Source organism: Cervus elaphus, chromosome 15 (genome assembly GCF_910594005.1).
Source record: "Cervus elaphus chromosome 15, mCerEla1.1, whole genome shotgun sequence".
Taxonomy (NCBI): Eukaryota; Metazoa; Chordata; class Mammalia; order Artiodactyla; family Cervidae; genus Cervus; species Cervus elaphus.
The window spans coordinates 87,115,305-87,131,268 of NC_057829.1; the positions used below are offsets into that span (position 1 = coordinate 87,115,305).

A 15,964-nucleotide genomic window follows, 5' to 3' on the forward strand; every position below is an offset into this window, starting at 1 on the left:
TAGGCGCCATCGCTGTGGGGAGGCCAGGGCGACCTGGAGTTTGGAGAACAAACACAGCAAGATGAGGTTTCCAGGAGACAAGCCAGACCATTTAGATCGCAATCTCTCCAAACTGGCAAGAGAGCACTTATCCCAGAAAGTCTATGCGGATTCTTGTCCCCCTGCCCTCAACTCCAGCTCCGCGCACTCAGCTCGGCTAACACGTAGCTGGCCTGTGTGCAGGGACATTTCCATCTGACCGTGGGCCCCTCATGGGCAGGCATCAGGCCTCATGCTCCGCTCTCTCCAAGCCCAAAGACAGAGCAGTGGCTGGCACAGAGGAGAGTTACAATGAAAGTTTGAGAGGAAAAAAATAAAAATAAAAATAGTTGCAATCCCAGCCCTCTCCAAAAAAAAAAAAAGTTTTTAAAGTTTCTTTTGAGCGAAATGGGAGGCAATTAAAGGGTCTGAGTAGAGAATGGAGAGGTGTCCAAAGACAAAGTGAAATTCAGGTTTGATCCAAAGATTAGTTTGATGTCCTGGCTCAGTTCATAATTTAAAGTGTTTGTTTCTATCTAGGGGTTGGCAGGATTGTGTGTCGTAAAACCCCAGTTATGTTTTTCTCTTTTAAAAGGAGAAACAGGAGGCAGACTGGAAGGTTGAACACGATAGACTTTTTAAATAATTTGAAGAGCATCACTGTGATGCGGGTTGCATGATGCATATAGGAAAGTCGATAATGTACGTGCATGGCTCCATGTGACCCCACACCCAGAGCAAGAGATAGAATGTTCCAGCACTGCAGAGGCCCAGCCTTGGACTTTGGAGGGTCTTGGCCCCTGGCCGAGTACACAGCCACTGTGGCAGCAAAGACCACCGCCCGTCCCATGTATACACAGGGCTGTGTGTTTCCAAAGGCTGCCTCCCCTGGGGGTGGAGGATTCCCCACGCCCAGCTTCTTCAGCTCCCAGCGTGCTCCCGGGTCCTGGGTTCTGTGAGAAGCTGTTGTGGTGGACTCTGGTGGGCTGCCGGGCACCCTCAGGCCTGCCCAGCACACACCTTTAGAGACTGAAGGTCTGCCTGGCCCAAGCTCACGTCCCTTCCTCAGTGATCCACATCCAATGTCTGATCAGTGCAGGGGACAAAAGTCAGGCCATCCTGGCCCCAGTCAGGACAACACCAAAGGGCCATCCTAGCTCGGGGCTCCCTGGGGGACAGCCAAGGCTGTCACGGGGCCACCAGCATCACAGTCCCCCTTCCCTCTTGGCTGGTCCCACTTCCTGCCCCGCCCGCCCCAGGGTCTGTTCGCACGGGCGCTCCCGAGTGAACATCTCACACGAATGCCACCTGAGCCTCTGCTTCCTGGGGGCCCAGGCCGCCACCGCGGGCTCCCGTCTGCCTTCCTGGGGGCCCAGGCCGCCACCGCGGGCTCCCGTCTGCCTTCCTGGGGGCCCAGGCCGCCACCGCGGGCTCCCGTCTGCCTTCCTGGGGGCCCAGGCCGCCACCGCGGGCTCCCGTCTGCCTTCCAGCCTCTGTTTCCAAAGGCGCGGCGGAGCTCCTGCTCTGTCCCGGGCAAGGCCCCCGGCCCGGCAGGTGTGGAGACAATAATGGCCGGTGCGCATGTGCGTCACACCGCGCTGTTTACCAAGCACTTGCACGCACACTGTCCCGTTTGGCCGCTGCTCATTCATTCGTTCACTTCTCCAGCCAGGGCAGTGCCGGCTCTGGCACCAGGAGTCAAGATGTGAAGAAGAAAGCGACCCTTCCCTCATGCCAAGAGTCCACAGCCTAGAGCAGAAGGCTGATCCCCTAACCAAGAGCTCTCCCCGCTCTGGAGGGGCGCTAGGAGAGGCCATGATGAGGGCAGAAGGGCAGGGACCAGACGCTGCCGGGCGGCGTCACCGAGACCAAACCCAACACCAAGACGCACAGTCAGGGTGGGCGGTCAGTCAGGAGCTGCGCGCAGAACGGGCCACCCTGCGGTCTCCTCCGGCTTCACCCAGGATGGCCGAGTCCGTGAGCCCAGAGGTCTCTCCCTTCCCCCCGTGCGGCCTCCCAAGGGTCTCCTTCTCCCCGCTCGGCACAGCTGGTTGGGGCCCCGGGCAGCTGGATGGGACGAAAGGAGAGAGGAAGAGGAGAAGGAAGGAGGGAGCTTCCGGCAGTGGTGGGGGGCGGCATGGGGTGTAGGATTCCAAGCAAAAGAATAACATGATCTTGGCAAGCTGCCCTGGGTCCCACTTCAAGCACCGGATTCACTTAAATCCGTCTTTGCTACTTTCCAGAGTCAACAGGATTTGTTGACTCCCCAGTAGGGGAACAATCTTGAGGGAACAAGATTTTTAAAGTGCCTGTAAGTGAGATGTTTTCCCTAATCTGAATTTGGGGCATATTGATGCTTGGGGATATTTCAATTTTGATTGAGGGCTATGACACTTCTTTAGAACATCTCTGTAAAGAAGGACAATGAATGTCAGATTATGCTTTTAGATGTTGCAGAGATGAAAATACATCTTGGCTATTTATCAAATTAATCACCTTATAATCTAAAGACAAATGGGATTCCTAGGGCAGTATTCAGCCAGTAATTTAATACTTAAGTTTTTCTGATCAATAAACCATTGGCCTGTTAGAATATTTAAGTCATGCTTAGAGTCATTCCGGAAAAAAAAAAAAATCTATTAAGTTCTTTGAAGGGATGTCTTTAATTTAAAATGTCATTTTCTATTTAAGCATTACATTTTACATTATTATAAAACAACACCAAACTTAATTTGAATAAAGATATTTTTTAAAAATTTTAAGCAGAAATATGTTATAATTTATTAAATGTTTTATTCAACAAGTGCTCAAGTGCTAATAGAGCGTGCGTGTGCATGCGCGTGCGTACACACACACACACTATGGACCACCACATTGTACACCTCCAGGGGGCACCATTCATCTTTTGGATCTCGGGAAATGGTCCAGGACTGTGAGAGGCTCTTGGGATACTGTTGTGGATGTTTGTGACCCCGAAATTCATGTGTGAAACCTTAACTCCCCGTGTTATGGTATTTGGAGGTGAGGCCCTTGGAAGGTCATGAGGTAGAACCCACATGATGGGGTTGTGTCTGTTAGTAGCTCAGTTGTGTCCGACTCTTTGTGACCCCATGGACTCTGGCCTGCCAGGCTCCTCTGTCCTTGTGATTCTCCAGGCAAGCATACTGGAGTGCATAGCCAGTTCCTTCTCCAGGGGATCTTCCTGACCCAGGGATCGAACCTGGGCCTCACACATTGTAGGCAGATTCTTTACCATCTGAGCCAGCAGGGAAACCCGTGTCTAAACCGCACTTGATGGAGTTAGTGCCCTTATAATGAGGCTAAGAGACCAGAGTGCTCTCTGTCCCTCTTTCTCTCCCTCTCTCTGTGCTACATGAGGATACGGCAGGAAGACAGCTGTCTGCAAACCTGGAGGAGAGCTTTCCCTAGAACCCAACTGTGCTGATGTCCCAGCCTCCGAAACTCTGAGAAATAAGTGTTTGCTGTTTAAAACACACCAGTCCAGTACACTTGTTACAGCTTCCTGAACTACGATGGATGCCACAGTGATAAGTCACAGTCCCCGTGCTCAAGGAACATGAAGTGGAGTGTGAGACCATCTGGGGAGGGGAACCTCAGGGTACTGAGGAACAGGACCGGAAAGAAATGAGCCCAGGGCACCCTGGACCCCAGAGAGGGCACCAACCCCGCCCACCGTGGGATCTGGGAAGTGCCAAGAGTGACTCCAGGAATGTTAAAGCCACAAAAGTCTCTCTAAAGACTCTCTAGCTGAGAAGTTAAAAGATTTATCCAGGCTAACCCAAGGAGCTTTAAAAGTAGAGTCACAATTTACTGCCTGTCCAAATGTAGCGTGTTTACACTCGCGGGTTAAAGGTTATGCGAGTTATTGGTGCTTTAAAAAAAACTTCATAGTAAAATATATTTGAGACCATGTAATGATAAGAAACATTTGGCATGTTGAAGGGGGAAAAAATGCAGCTGTTGTAGAATTCTCCCCTATAAAAACTTCTGACTCTGTGAACTGGGCTGGGAGGAAGTGAAGTTTCAAAGAAGTCCATTTGGAGTCACGCATAAACTGGGTCTGCTTAATGCAAAGAGTGCATGTTCTGTCGTAAATGATTTCCACCTTGGCACCTTGGACATGGAAACACAGCCAGCGTCTCTATACAGCTAATTTGTTATCGTGGCCTCTGATGTGGGTTTGGGGCAGTTGTGCGAAATCTTCCTAGAATTCCATTGCAGCAAACCTTCAGAGGGAGAAACAGCAGTGGTGGCTTTGGAAATCACTGCCGTTTGTAATAGGTCATTGTGTCCGTCCTCACCACTGCTGACCAGGAAAATGAGCTGCAAGCCTTCAGTGATCTGGAGTTTTTCCCAGTGGTAATGTTGGATCTTCAGATGCAGCATGGAAGTGTGGAAAGAAACACCCATTCTGGAAGCATCTTCTAGGAGAGAACGTTGAGAGCGTGCATGTGTACGCAGCTGGTAATGGAGATGCAATAGTTACTTAGCATCTTTGTTTTTAAAATCATTTTCTAAGATGTTTATAGGACTAAAGGCAGGGCAGTAATCCTAGCTGGTGTCTGCCGAGTGCTCCTGTGTCCCAGGTAATGTAGTAGCCAACCTACACGTTTGGTCACAGGAGAGGCATAGCTGCTGGGAGGTGGGTAGAATAGCCCGCTATATGCCAGGCACAAGCTCAGGTGCTTTACATCTGTTATTTCAGCCGATCCTTACAACATCCTTTTGAGAAAAACACAAATACGAGCTCCATTTTACAGATGTGAAAGCTGAGGTTCAGAGAGGCTCCTGAGTTGTTCAGGATGACTTCTACAGGCCAGTTCTCTACTGCCGAGCTCCATAGCCTCTGCTTGGCAGCTCTGGGCCATGCCACATGCTCAGTGGCTCAGTCGTGTCCAGCTCTTTGCGACCCCTTGGACTGTAGCCCGCTAGGTTCCTCTGTCCATGGAATTTTCCAGGCAAGAATCCTGGAGTGGATTGCCACTTCCTGCTCTAAGGGATCTCCCTGACCCAGGGAAGAACCCCCGTCTCTTGGATCTCCTGCATTGGCCAGCAGGTTTTCTACCACTAGCGCCACCTGGGAAGTCCTAGCAAACTGCAAGTGTGTGCTCGGTAGCTCGGTCGTTTCTGACTGTGCGACCCCATGGACTGTAGTCTGCCAGGCTCCTCTGTTCATAGGATTTCCTAGGCAAGAATACTGGCGTGGCTTGTCATTTCCTTCTCCAGGGGATCTTCCCCACCCAGGAATCGAGCCCTGTCTCCTGTGTCTCCTGCGTGGGCACTTGGATTCTTTACCACTGCGCCACCGGGGAAGCCGCAAACTGCAAGGGAGCTGCCCACTAAAGCCTCGGAAGTCCCAGTGCTGTCAGACCCACAGATGTTGTTCAGTCTCTCAGCCATGTCCGACTCTTTGCGACCCCATGGACTGCAGCACGCCAGGCTTCCCTGTCCATCACCATCTCCCGGACATGTCACACCCGTAAGTGCAATTAAACCATGGGCACTGACCAGCCGCTGAAAAATACTGAATGTGTGGTATGTAAGAGGCACTCCAGGAACAAGACTGCCTGAAGTTTGCGAAAAACATTTTGAGTAAAACAATCTGTAAGCAGTAAAACCCCAGGGTCTGAGAAGCCTATTTCTTCATCTTTCTTGGAGAGATTGAGGCAGCTTTAAATTACCCAACAAATTAGTTCATTTTAATGTCAGAATGTATTAGGGGGAGGGGGGGTCTGAGGTGAAAGAAAAATAAGTGTAATTGCTTCTTTTTTTCAAAATCACATATTACTTTGTTCATTATGAAATAATGAAGCATTATTTAATCCCATTAAGAAATAAATGAGATTGAGTAAACAACACATCTGCATTCATGCCGTGATAGAAAGTCAGGAAATGTTTGTCCCACTGACACTTGAAAGTATCGGCTCCATTTTTCTCAGTAATGAAACTGTAGGTGTTTTCATTACAAAAATATATTTTATAAGAAATACAAATATGGCTTTATTAAATGAACTGTTAGGGGACCTTTCCTAGATGGTCGCATTTTGAAATGTAGACTCACGTCTTCAAAATGAAGCCCATCTGTAGGCAGTGATCAATATCTAACAAAATCATCAGTGAAATGAAAAAAAAAAAAGTCAATAGAAAGACTAAGGTTAAGTCCACGAAAGCCCTATTTCCATATGTACACCTGCCCTCTTGTGGCATTCATCTGTATGGTCGCCTACCATGCATTTTGAAGACTTTGAACATGGATTATTTTAACCAATATCCTACATAGCTGTCTATCAACACACCTAACTACAGAGCCTCATCCTGGAATAGTTATTCTTTCCCACAGGCGTTTATCTGCCCGACCTTAGAGACTGCAGGGCATGCTCACATTTGGTGAACATAATACTTAGGAAAAATTCTAATTAACTGGCATTTTTGCTCCTTGGTCCAGCTGCTAAGACTGCATAAAAATTTACCCCAAAATATAAACAAGCCATTCAGTGAGTCAGGAATTCAGGAAGGGGATGGTTTCTCTAGGGCCTCGTGTAGGAGACAAAGACTTAGAGCTGGGACCATCTGAAGGTGTCTCCACTCGGATCTGGGGGGATGGTTTCTCTAGGGCCTCGTGTAGGAGACAAAGACTTAGAGCTGGGACCATCTGAAGGTGTCTCCACTCGGATCTGGGGGTGGAGGCTGGCTGTAGGCTGGAGTCTCAGGTTCTTCCACACTGGGCTCTTCACGAGGTCCAGTTTGGGCTTCTTCAGAGCATAGAAATCAATCCAATGTTCATTTATTGGAAGGACTGATGCTGAAGCTGGAGCTCCAGTACTTTGGCTATCAGATGCAAAGAGCTGACTCATTGGAAAAGAACTTGATGTTAGGAAAGATTGAAGGCAGAAGGAGAAGGGGACGACAGAGGATGAGACGGTTGGATGGCATCACTGACACAATGGACGTAGTTTGAGTGAACTCCGGGAGTTGGTGATGGACAGGGAGGCCTGGCGTGCTGTAGTCCATGGGGTCACAAAGAGTCAGACACGACTGAGCGAGTGAGCAGTAACAATCGCAGAGCATCAGAGAGTGTCCTGAGGGAGGCAGAGAGAGAATGTCAGCAGAAGCTCATTCTTATGACCTAGCTTCAGAGGTCAGGTGTAGCCACGTCCTCTCATTCTATCTGTCACCAGGAGCCAGCCCTGATTCAATATGAGAAGGGACAGCATATTGTCCCCTGAATGGGCATGAAAATAGTGATGCATGGATCTTTGGGGACTATCTTGAAGACTGACTGCATATATTTCAACAACGAACCAGCATTGTATTTTAGCGGTATGTGGGATATGACTGCCTTCATCTGCTGCCCATGGTCCTAGCGTGCTCTCCAGCTAGCTGTGGGTCAGCATTTAAGACTGAAGGCCCCTGTTCCTCTAGGAGAAGGACCGAGGGAGAAGTCCCAACCAGAGTAAGTCATCCCAGGGAAGAAGTGAAATCATAGAGAATTTAGTTCTGGAAGGAAAATAGGGAGGGCAGGGGAGGGGCTCTCACCCCTGTCCCAACTCTCTACCCTCACCTCCACCTGCACTTTAAGAGGATTTCATCAAGGTCTCTGGGGGAAATGCAAATGACTAATACAGATGAAAACACACACCTCAATTTCATTAGTAACCCCGGAAATAGACATTGAAGCAACAATGAGATACCCCAGAAGGACTTTTTCAGGCAGGAAAGGTGTGGTCAGCATGCTTTCTCAATGGGTGCAACCTCATTTAATCTGAAATTTTACTGTTGTCTATAATTTTCTGAGTATATTTCGAGTCTTAATTCAGTTTTTTTTTTTTTAATTTTTAAGAATACGAGTATTTTTCATCTTAAAAAAAATTGTCTGTATTTAGAAATACCAGGGCTTCCCAGGGGGCACTAGTGGTAAAGAATCCGTCTGACAATTCAGGATACACAAGAGACACGGGCTCGATCCCTGGGTTAGGAAGATCCCCTGGAGGAGGAAATGGCAATCCACTCCAGGATCCTTGCCTGGAAAATTCCATGGGCAGAGGAGCCTGGGGCCACAAAAAAATAGAACACAACTGAGCGACTGAACACACCACAACTGTGAGATGGAGATTTCACTCCTGATCTCAAACACTCTGCTTTCTTTTATTTTTTAGAAAGGAGCGGCCCCAGGGGCAAGTCTGGGGAGTGTGGGGATCCCAAGAAGATGCCACTGGACTTGGGCCACGAACAACAGACCAACAGGATTTTCCCCAGGACTTCTCTTTCTGATAGGATGTGGGAAAGCATTCGAGATGGGGAGAGCAGCATGACCCAACGTGGTGTCAACGAGCACCATATGCTTGGGAAGTGATGGGCGCTCAACGCCCAAAGATGACCAAGGAAGCGGGTGGTTAAAGCTGCATGTGGAAGTTGATGCTAAAGGCCATGGCAGGGAGGTGAACTCGATTCACTGATGGGAACCTCCAGTGTTTTTTAAGCAAGGGCGCCAGGCAGTTGGGTGTGTTTTCGGCTCCTCACTCTGAGCAAGGTGACCATGGAGGAGCAAAGGCATATGACAATAGAGGACTACACGGGAAGGATTAACTGGGCAGTGGTGGGAATGGAAAGAAGGGAATTATTAAAGAGATGATCCTAAGGTGGAATGGCAGGATGCTGAGAGTGAGAAGGAGGGTGGAAGGCATCTAGCTTCAAGCTTTGCTGACTATATAGACAACGAGGTCTTTAACCAAAATGTGGGCTACAGGGGGAGGAGTGCTTGAGCTCACATGTGGAATTGCTGAGTTTTCATGTTTATGGGACATATAAGGATACAGCCCAAACCTGGGCCTGCCTTGGGGAATATTCATCTCATTAAAGTTAAATCACTTTTGCCTGTCTGCATGTCTCTTCCCCACAAGAATGTAACCTCCCAGAGGGAAAGATTGAAGGCAGGAGGAGAAGGGGATGACAGAGGATGAGATGGCTGGATGGCTCAATGGACATGAGTTTGAGCAAGCTTTGGGAGTTGGTGATGGACAGGGAGGCCTGGCGTGCTGCTGTCCATGGGGTCACAAAGAGTCGGACACAACTGAGTGACTGAACTGAGAGGGAAGACACACTCCTTTATCTTGAATCTCCTGTGTCCCTGGAGAGGGTGCAGCCAGTTTTGCTACATCAGTGGTTGTCTGGGTAAGTAACTGAGCAACAAAATGCATGCAAGGAGGAGGGAGGGGAAGGTAGAGGGCGAAGAGCAGGGCTCTGAGGACCACCAGTGGAGAAATTAGTTGGGGAAAAAAGGGAAGCCAGGGAAGGTGCTGGCGAGGAGCAGAAGAGAGGACGAAAGAGATCCAGTCAGCAAATGCATCGCCCAGTTCTTCCATGTCAGCAGACAGAGCAGCGGCGATGAGTCCCTTGGACACAGTCCCTGGTTGGAAAGCCAGCGCTGGCCTGCTCACCCAGACCGTGTGGGCTGCAACAAGTCAGAACTGGTTCTGTCCCCTCCTGCAGTCTGCTCCCTGTAAACAGTCACTGTGAGCAATCCGGCTCCTATCGCTCAAGCTGCATTCAAAACAATGGGAAATGCCTAGAGAAAGGAATCATACACTCGGTTCCTTGCCACATTTTTCATATCATACTGATGGAGAAAAAGTTTCCTAAGTATTATTAATGACTTGAAAGATTTCACTAAGTGGAGAGACCTGATGAGGGATTATTTTTTACTAATGGAGCTCCTTGGGACATCCATAAAAATCAACAGTCCTCCAGATGAAAGTGAGACCCTCGGTCCTCTGACACTTAGCTGAATTTCTTGGTTTTTAATGGATTTGCTTAACGTGGGAAGCCTCCTGTGATGCTCTTTGTTCTGGGGACTAGGAGCTGCTAGACAATTAACTAATTGTTTTACTGATCGATATCTAATTTTTTTCTGTTGTCGTAAAACCGAAGTAGCAGCAGAAAACGTAGAAAACAGAAAAGAAAAATCTCCCCGAACCCTGCCCCCCTCACAAATGTCTGATTACAATTGCACATTTCCAGTCCTCTGCCCTTAGCAGATAGTTTTGTAGTTGTAAACACAGGGGACATTGTGCCCTGCTTTTTTTCACTTAACATAATCTGATTCTCTTTTATGAGCAATGAAATTTGATACGAGGTGCTGCTCACACAGTTTTTTTTCTTGAAAGACCATCATTGCAAGGATTGGTGAGTATTTTCTAAGCCCCATCGACTTCAGGGAATCAGGAAATTAAACTTTTTATTTATTGGTCTTTGACTTTCCCATAAATGGACACAGTTCTACCTTGTTTGACTGCGTTGTAAAAGCAGGCACTGGCTGAACAAAGGCTGTGCCGATGAGTAATTAGGCAGCAGGCAGAGACCGGGCAGTGCTTTATGGACCCATTAGTACTGGCCCAGCTGCTTTCAAGGTTCCAGTCTGCAACTCGGGCGTTAGGCACCTTTAGTTTCTTCGGTTTAAAAAAAAAAAAAAATGACCTACCTGTTTTTTGTTGCTGTTGTTTTTGTCCAAATATTTAAAGACATGAACTGATCTCTGCAGTCCTTTAAAGGAAAGGATAACTGGTGTTTGTTACACATGTGATTTTTTTTTTTTTTTTACTGTGCTTGGTCTTTGTTGCTGCTCGGCTTTCTCTACCTGCAGTGAGCAGTGAGTGCATGGGCTTCTTCCTGCAGGGGCTTCTCTTGTTGCAGTTGGAGCATGGACTCAAGGGCATGCGGGCTTCAGTAGTTGCGGGTGGTGGGCTCAATAATTGCGGATCCCAGGCTTCAGAGTGCTGGCTCAATAGTTGTGGTGTACAGGCTGAGTTGATCTGAAGCATGTCGAATCTTCCCAGACCAGGGATCGAACCTGTGTCTCTTGCATTGGCCGGCAGATTATTTACCACTGAGGCATGAGGGAAGCCCCCTGGTGGTTTGTTTTTTTTTTTTAAAGCCATGTTCTGGCCCCTATCTCTATGAAATCACCACGAAGCCTAGGACCCTGTACGCGTGTCCTGACAGCTGGAGGGCCTGAAGACCCTCATCACCACTCAGTAGAGCGGGGCTCAGGTCCCTGTGCTCCGGGCACCACCCCACTTCCATTTCGGCCAAACCAGTCGCACCCCCTGAATTGCTCCATGAATTTCCCACCAGCAAGGTTCCAGCCTTTGAGGTGGATTCTGTGTGTTGGAGGGTGATGTTGCTGCCTGCTATGTGAGCCTCGAGGACGTCCTCCCGAGGCAGCGGTACAGCTGGGGCGGTGGGTGGACTCGGCCGATGGCGGTAACACAGTGCCCCCAACCTGGATCCGGCGGTTCCCTACTGGGGCATCATGCATCACAAGGAGGCCACAGAGGAGGAGGAGGAGGGGGTGAGGCAGATTCTGGGGCTGCTGGACGCTCCCTTGAAGACTCAGACTTTTCTGGTGGGCAGACGTGTGACGCCGGCTGACATCACCATTGTCAGCAGCCTGTTGGGTCTTTATTCGCAGATTCTGGAGCCTTCTTTCTGCCAGGCCTTCCTTAATACCAACTGCTGGTTCCTCACCCACATGAACCAGCCCCAGTTCTAGATTGTCTTGGGGGAGGTGCAACTCTGTGAGGAAATGGTCCAGTTGGATCCTAAATGGTTTGCAGAGAGCTAGTCTAAAAAGGACACCCCATGGAAAGAGAAAGGTTCTCAAGAAGACAGGCAGAGGCCCCAGGTAAAGCAGAAAGAGGGGAAGAAGGTGGCTGCCCTGCTCTCAAGGAGGATCTGGGTGAACGTGAGCAGGTGCTGGCTGCTGAACTGAAGGCCAAGGACCCGTCTGCTCACCTGCCCAACAGTACCTTCTTGTTGGATGGATTTAAGCGCGAGTACTCCCATGAGGACACGCTGTCTGTGGTATTGCTGTATTGGGGAGCACTTTGATCAGGGTGGGATTCCCTGGTGCTCAGATGGTAAAGCGTCTGCCTGCAATTCGGGAGACCCAGGTTCGATCCCTGGGTCGGGAAGATCCCCTGGAGGAGGAAATGGCAACCCACTCCAGCACTCTTGCCTAGGAAATTCCATGGATGGAGGAGCCTGGTGGGCTACTGTTCGTGGGGTCGCAGAGAGTCAGACACAACTGAGTGACTTCACTTCACTTGATAAGGGGGCTGGTCCCTGTGGTACTCCAAATACCACTTCCCAGACCTCCCTGAGCTGCAGCCTTGTCACTGAACTGTTCCAAGCCATTGGACAAACTGAAGAAGAATGCCTTTGCCAGTGTCTTTCTCTATGGAACCAACCACAGCAGCCCCATTTCTGGAATCTGGGTCTTCCAGGGCTGGAGCTTGCCTTTCTGTGGAGCCCAGATTGGCCTGTGGACCACCAGTATGGTGGAAACTGGATCCCAGCAGTGAGGAGACTCAGATGGTGGTTTGAGAATACTTTTCCTGGGATGGAGCCTTCCAGCATGTGGGCAAAGCCTTCAGTCAAGGCAAGGCCTTCAAGTGAACATCTCTTGCCATTGCCTAGCTGCTGTACCTGCCCTTCAAGGAGAATGGGGTTCATTAAAGGAAACTGAACAATGGAAAAAAATAAAAGCTGTGTCCTGAATCTGATTAATCTTGTGTACACTTGAGTGCTTGGGGACTTGCAATATAGATGGAGTGATTCATTCTACAAGGCCGTCCCCAGCTTTCTGGAGTGTCTCTTTCATGCTGAGCGGGGATGGTGGTCTGACCTCCGCACATTTTCGTGACATCCCCGAGAGGCTATGTGGTTATGACACACTCCTCTGAGAGTCCACTGGGGTTGTTCATCTTAACCAGAATCCTGGGGGGAAAACGGTTTTTGCCTTGGGCACTTTTCCTCATGAAATGTATATCTTCATATATATTTAGTCCAGAGCAAAAATTGTTACCTTCTCTACCTGTGATCACAGCTATTAAATAAATAACTAAAGGGAATCTATCTTCAGAGGAGAAAAATTGGGGAGTTCTTTTCCACCAGTGTGACCTCAATAAAAGATTTCATCTTTGTAGACCCATCTTTACTTACCTGCTGCAGCTTTGTAAAGCGAAACGGTCATTGCTGCTTCTAGGATGGAAAATGTCCATTTTATTAAAATTCAGGTTAAAAAATGCCCAGATCTGCAAACACTGGTTTTAGTGGTTGGTGTTTTGAAACACTCCTTGTTCATCAGCGCAGTATAGTGTTGGTGAGGGACAGACAGAGAGCTAAGTGTTGTGACAAGGTCAAGGTGAAAAGAATGGATGTGAGCCTGTCCCCAAGGCCCTGCAACCTGCGAGGAAGATGAAGCAGATACTCAACAGAGCAGTGGGCTGAATGCTCAGAGGAGAAAAGAGAAGCATTACTCTCAGCTTGGGGTCAGGGTGGAATGGCATGGTCTTCCCTTAGCAAGGCTGGATGAGGGGTCAAGGCCACATCAGACCCAGCACCCACCCAATGTTCCTCAGTTCTCTAGGAACTAATGCAATCCACTGTTGGTGCAAGAGAATTACAACTTGGAACCTGACTTTGTGAAGATACAATGTCAAACAGTCTTGATAAGTAGTGGGCACAACCCACAGCTCCATGCATCCAGGAGAAAAGACCTAGAAGGGGTCACCCTGCCAGCCTCACTGACTGACCACTGGAGCCTTCCAGGTGGCTAGCTAGAGTGCCTATGTTAAGTACTTTCACCCTTCTCCTGACACTGTGAAAAACATTTTGCATGTATCCTCTCATGAATATGATGGTTAGATAACATCACTAACTTAATGGACACGAATTTGAGCAAACTATGGGAGACAGTGGAAGACAGAGGAGCCTGGGATGCTGCAGTCCATGGGGTCACAAAGAGTTGGACATGACTTAGCAACTGAACAACAAAGCATCCCCTCATATGATCCTTAATCCTAGGAGGTGAGTTCTATAAGTAGTCCCAAAAAAAGAATGTGAAAACCATACTTAGGAGTAACTTGTCCAGTTCTACAAAGATAAGAAATAACTGAGCTGGGTACCAAAGCTGTGCTCACCCTGTAAGCTAAGACCACCTTTCATAACTGCCCACTGCAAAGGCATTCTGGACACTCTTTTGAAACTCCCTTCCAACAAAGCCTGTATGCTGGGCAGGTGTATCTTGGGGCCTGGGGGTACAGCAGAGAGGTGGAAGGGCACAGTCTTCTACTGTCCCTAAATGCTGCCAGCATCCAGGTCTGAGAACCTGGCCATGTTCTGGTGTCAGCTCCTGCCCCAGCACTCCGCCTACTTTCTCACATTTTCTCCTATTTTCCTTGCCCACCAGCCAGCGCTCCTTCTTTGAGGGACAAATGAGCTTCGGAGCTGGAGTTCCATTGCATCTCAGACTGGCCCCAGTTTCCAGGGCTCTTTCAACCTCTCTCCTTGGCAATGAATTTCTAGGACACTCAAATATTTACTCCTCAGGTTGGCTCAACTATTTTATAAAGGTGATTTGTTAAATGAATAGCCAAATTAGATCCAGTTTTGATATCTTTGTAAAGGATCCAACTATGTTCACAAATATACTTTCCTCAATCCTGTGCTCCAATTCTAAATCTGCTCCATGCGTCGAACCACATTGTACTACTGTGCATGCACACTTGACCATGCGCACACACACACACACACACACACACACACACACACACACCCTGCTTCTGTGCATGCTCAGGTGAGTTCCTCTCCTTTCCTCACCTCTTCTGCAGCATCCTCAGTCCCCCTGTAACTTCTCCAAAAGCTCTGGTGTGCTGACAGTGAGTTTCATTGGGTCTCACCAGCAGATCTCAGCCCTGGAATCAGCCAGGGCTGGGTGAATGAACTGATCTGGGTGAGACCCAGACTCTGGCACTGCTGAAGGCTCCCCAGGAGGTGAGATGGACAACCAGCCTCAGGAGCCTTGGCTGGCCTTCTCATGTCTCCGTCTCCTCACTCCTGCCTGCAGGGACAACTTCACTATCATCAATTTCTCCTGTCTCACGCCTGACCTGTTGAACCTGTTAGGAAACCCCAATGTAGGATCACGGATTCTCTGAATCCAGACGATCTCCCAGCTCCAGGGCTTCCTCCAGCTGGGGCCCTGCCCACCTTCCCCAAGGTCCCACATCAGTCATCTGCTAGAGGAAGACCCACCGTCACCTCCCTGTGAGGAAGTGGTCACTCCAGGGGGACCCAAGTTCTCCCTTTCCACCTGAAGATTTCTCTAGTCTCCCCCCACCCCTCATGCAATGTATCCCTCACCCAGAGGCGCATCCCCCTTCCAGGCACACACCCACCAGACAAGCACCAGCCTCTCCTGCTCCTCCTCCATCTTCAGGCATCCTAGTCCGTCTATGGCCATTCTCTCCTCTGCCTTGGTCTACAAGCACTGCTTTTTCCTATGCTAATAAAAATCCTAAAAAAGAAAAAAGTGGGGAGGGGTCAGGGGCTGGAGGGGGCATCTGAAGACCGAACCAGAGAGGTGGCCATGTGGGAGGGACTCAGATCAGCATCACTGGCCTTGAGGATGGAGGCAGGGGCCATACACTAAGGTTCCGGAAACTGGAAACGGAGAAGAAATGGATTTTCCCCTGGGGCTTCCAGAAAGTAGGACAGCCCTGCCCACACCTTGAGTTTTGCCCATTGAGAGCCATTTTGGACTCTGACCTCCAAAACTGTGAAGATAATAAAACTGCATTGTTTTAAATTAATATATATATATGTGTGTGTGTGTTTGTATATATATATATATATATATATATATATATACACATATATCTCCCCTTTTGCTGACCTTTCCTCCATCAAGCTATCATTTAGCTATCATTTCATCTCTTCCCTGCATATCCAGCCTCACCTTGAGTTGACCCTTTCTGCCCAGCTGTTTGCCGGAGGGCTTCTCCTATCTCCCCCAGGCACCTAGAGTGGAACCCAGCTGCAATCACACTCATCACCTTCTCCCCCAACCCAGAGGCTTTGTTCTATC

At 48.9% G+C, this 15,964-nt stretch overlaps 1 pseudogene; it reads left to right on the plus strand.

Annotated features, from left to right (window-relative positions):
• The first annotated feature begins 1,319 nt into the window (after positions 1–1,319).
• LOC122708564 lies at positions 1,320–12,492 on the plus strand (annotated as a pseudogene).
• Positions 12,493–15,964: the final 3,472 nt, after the last annotated feature.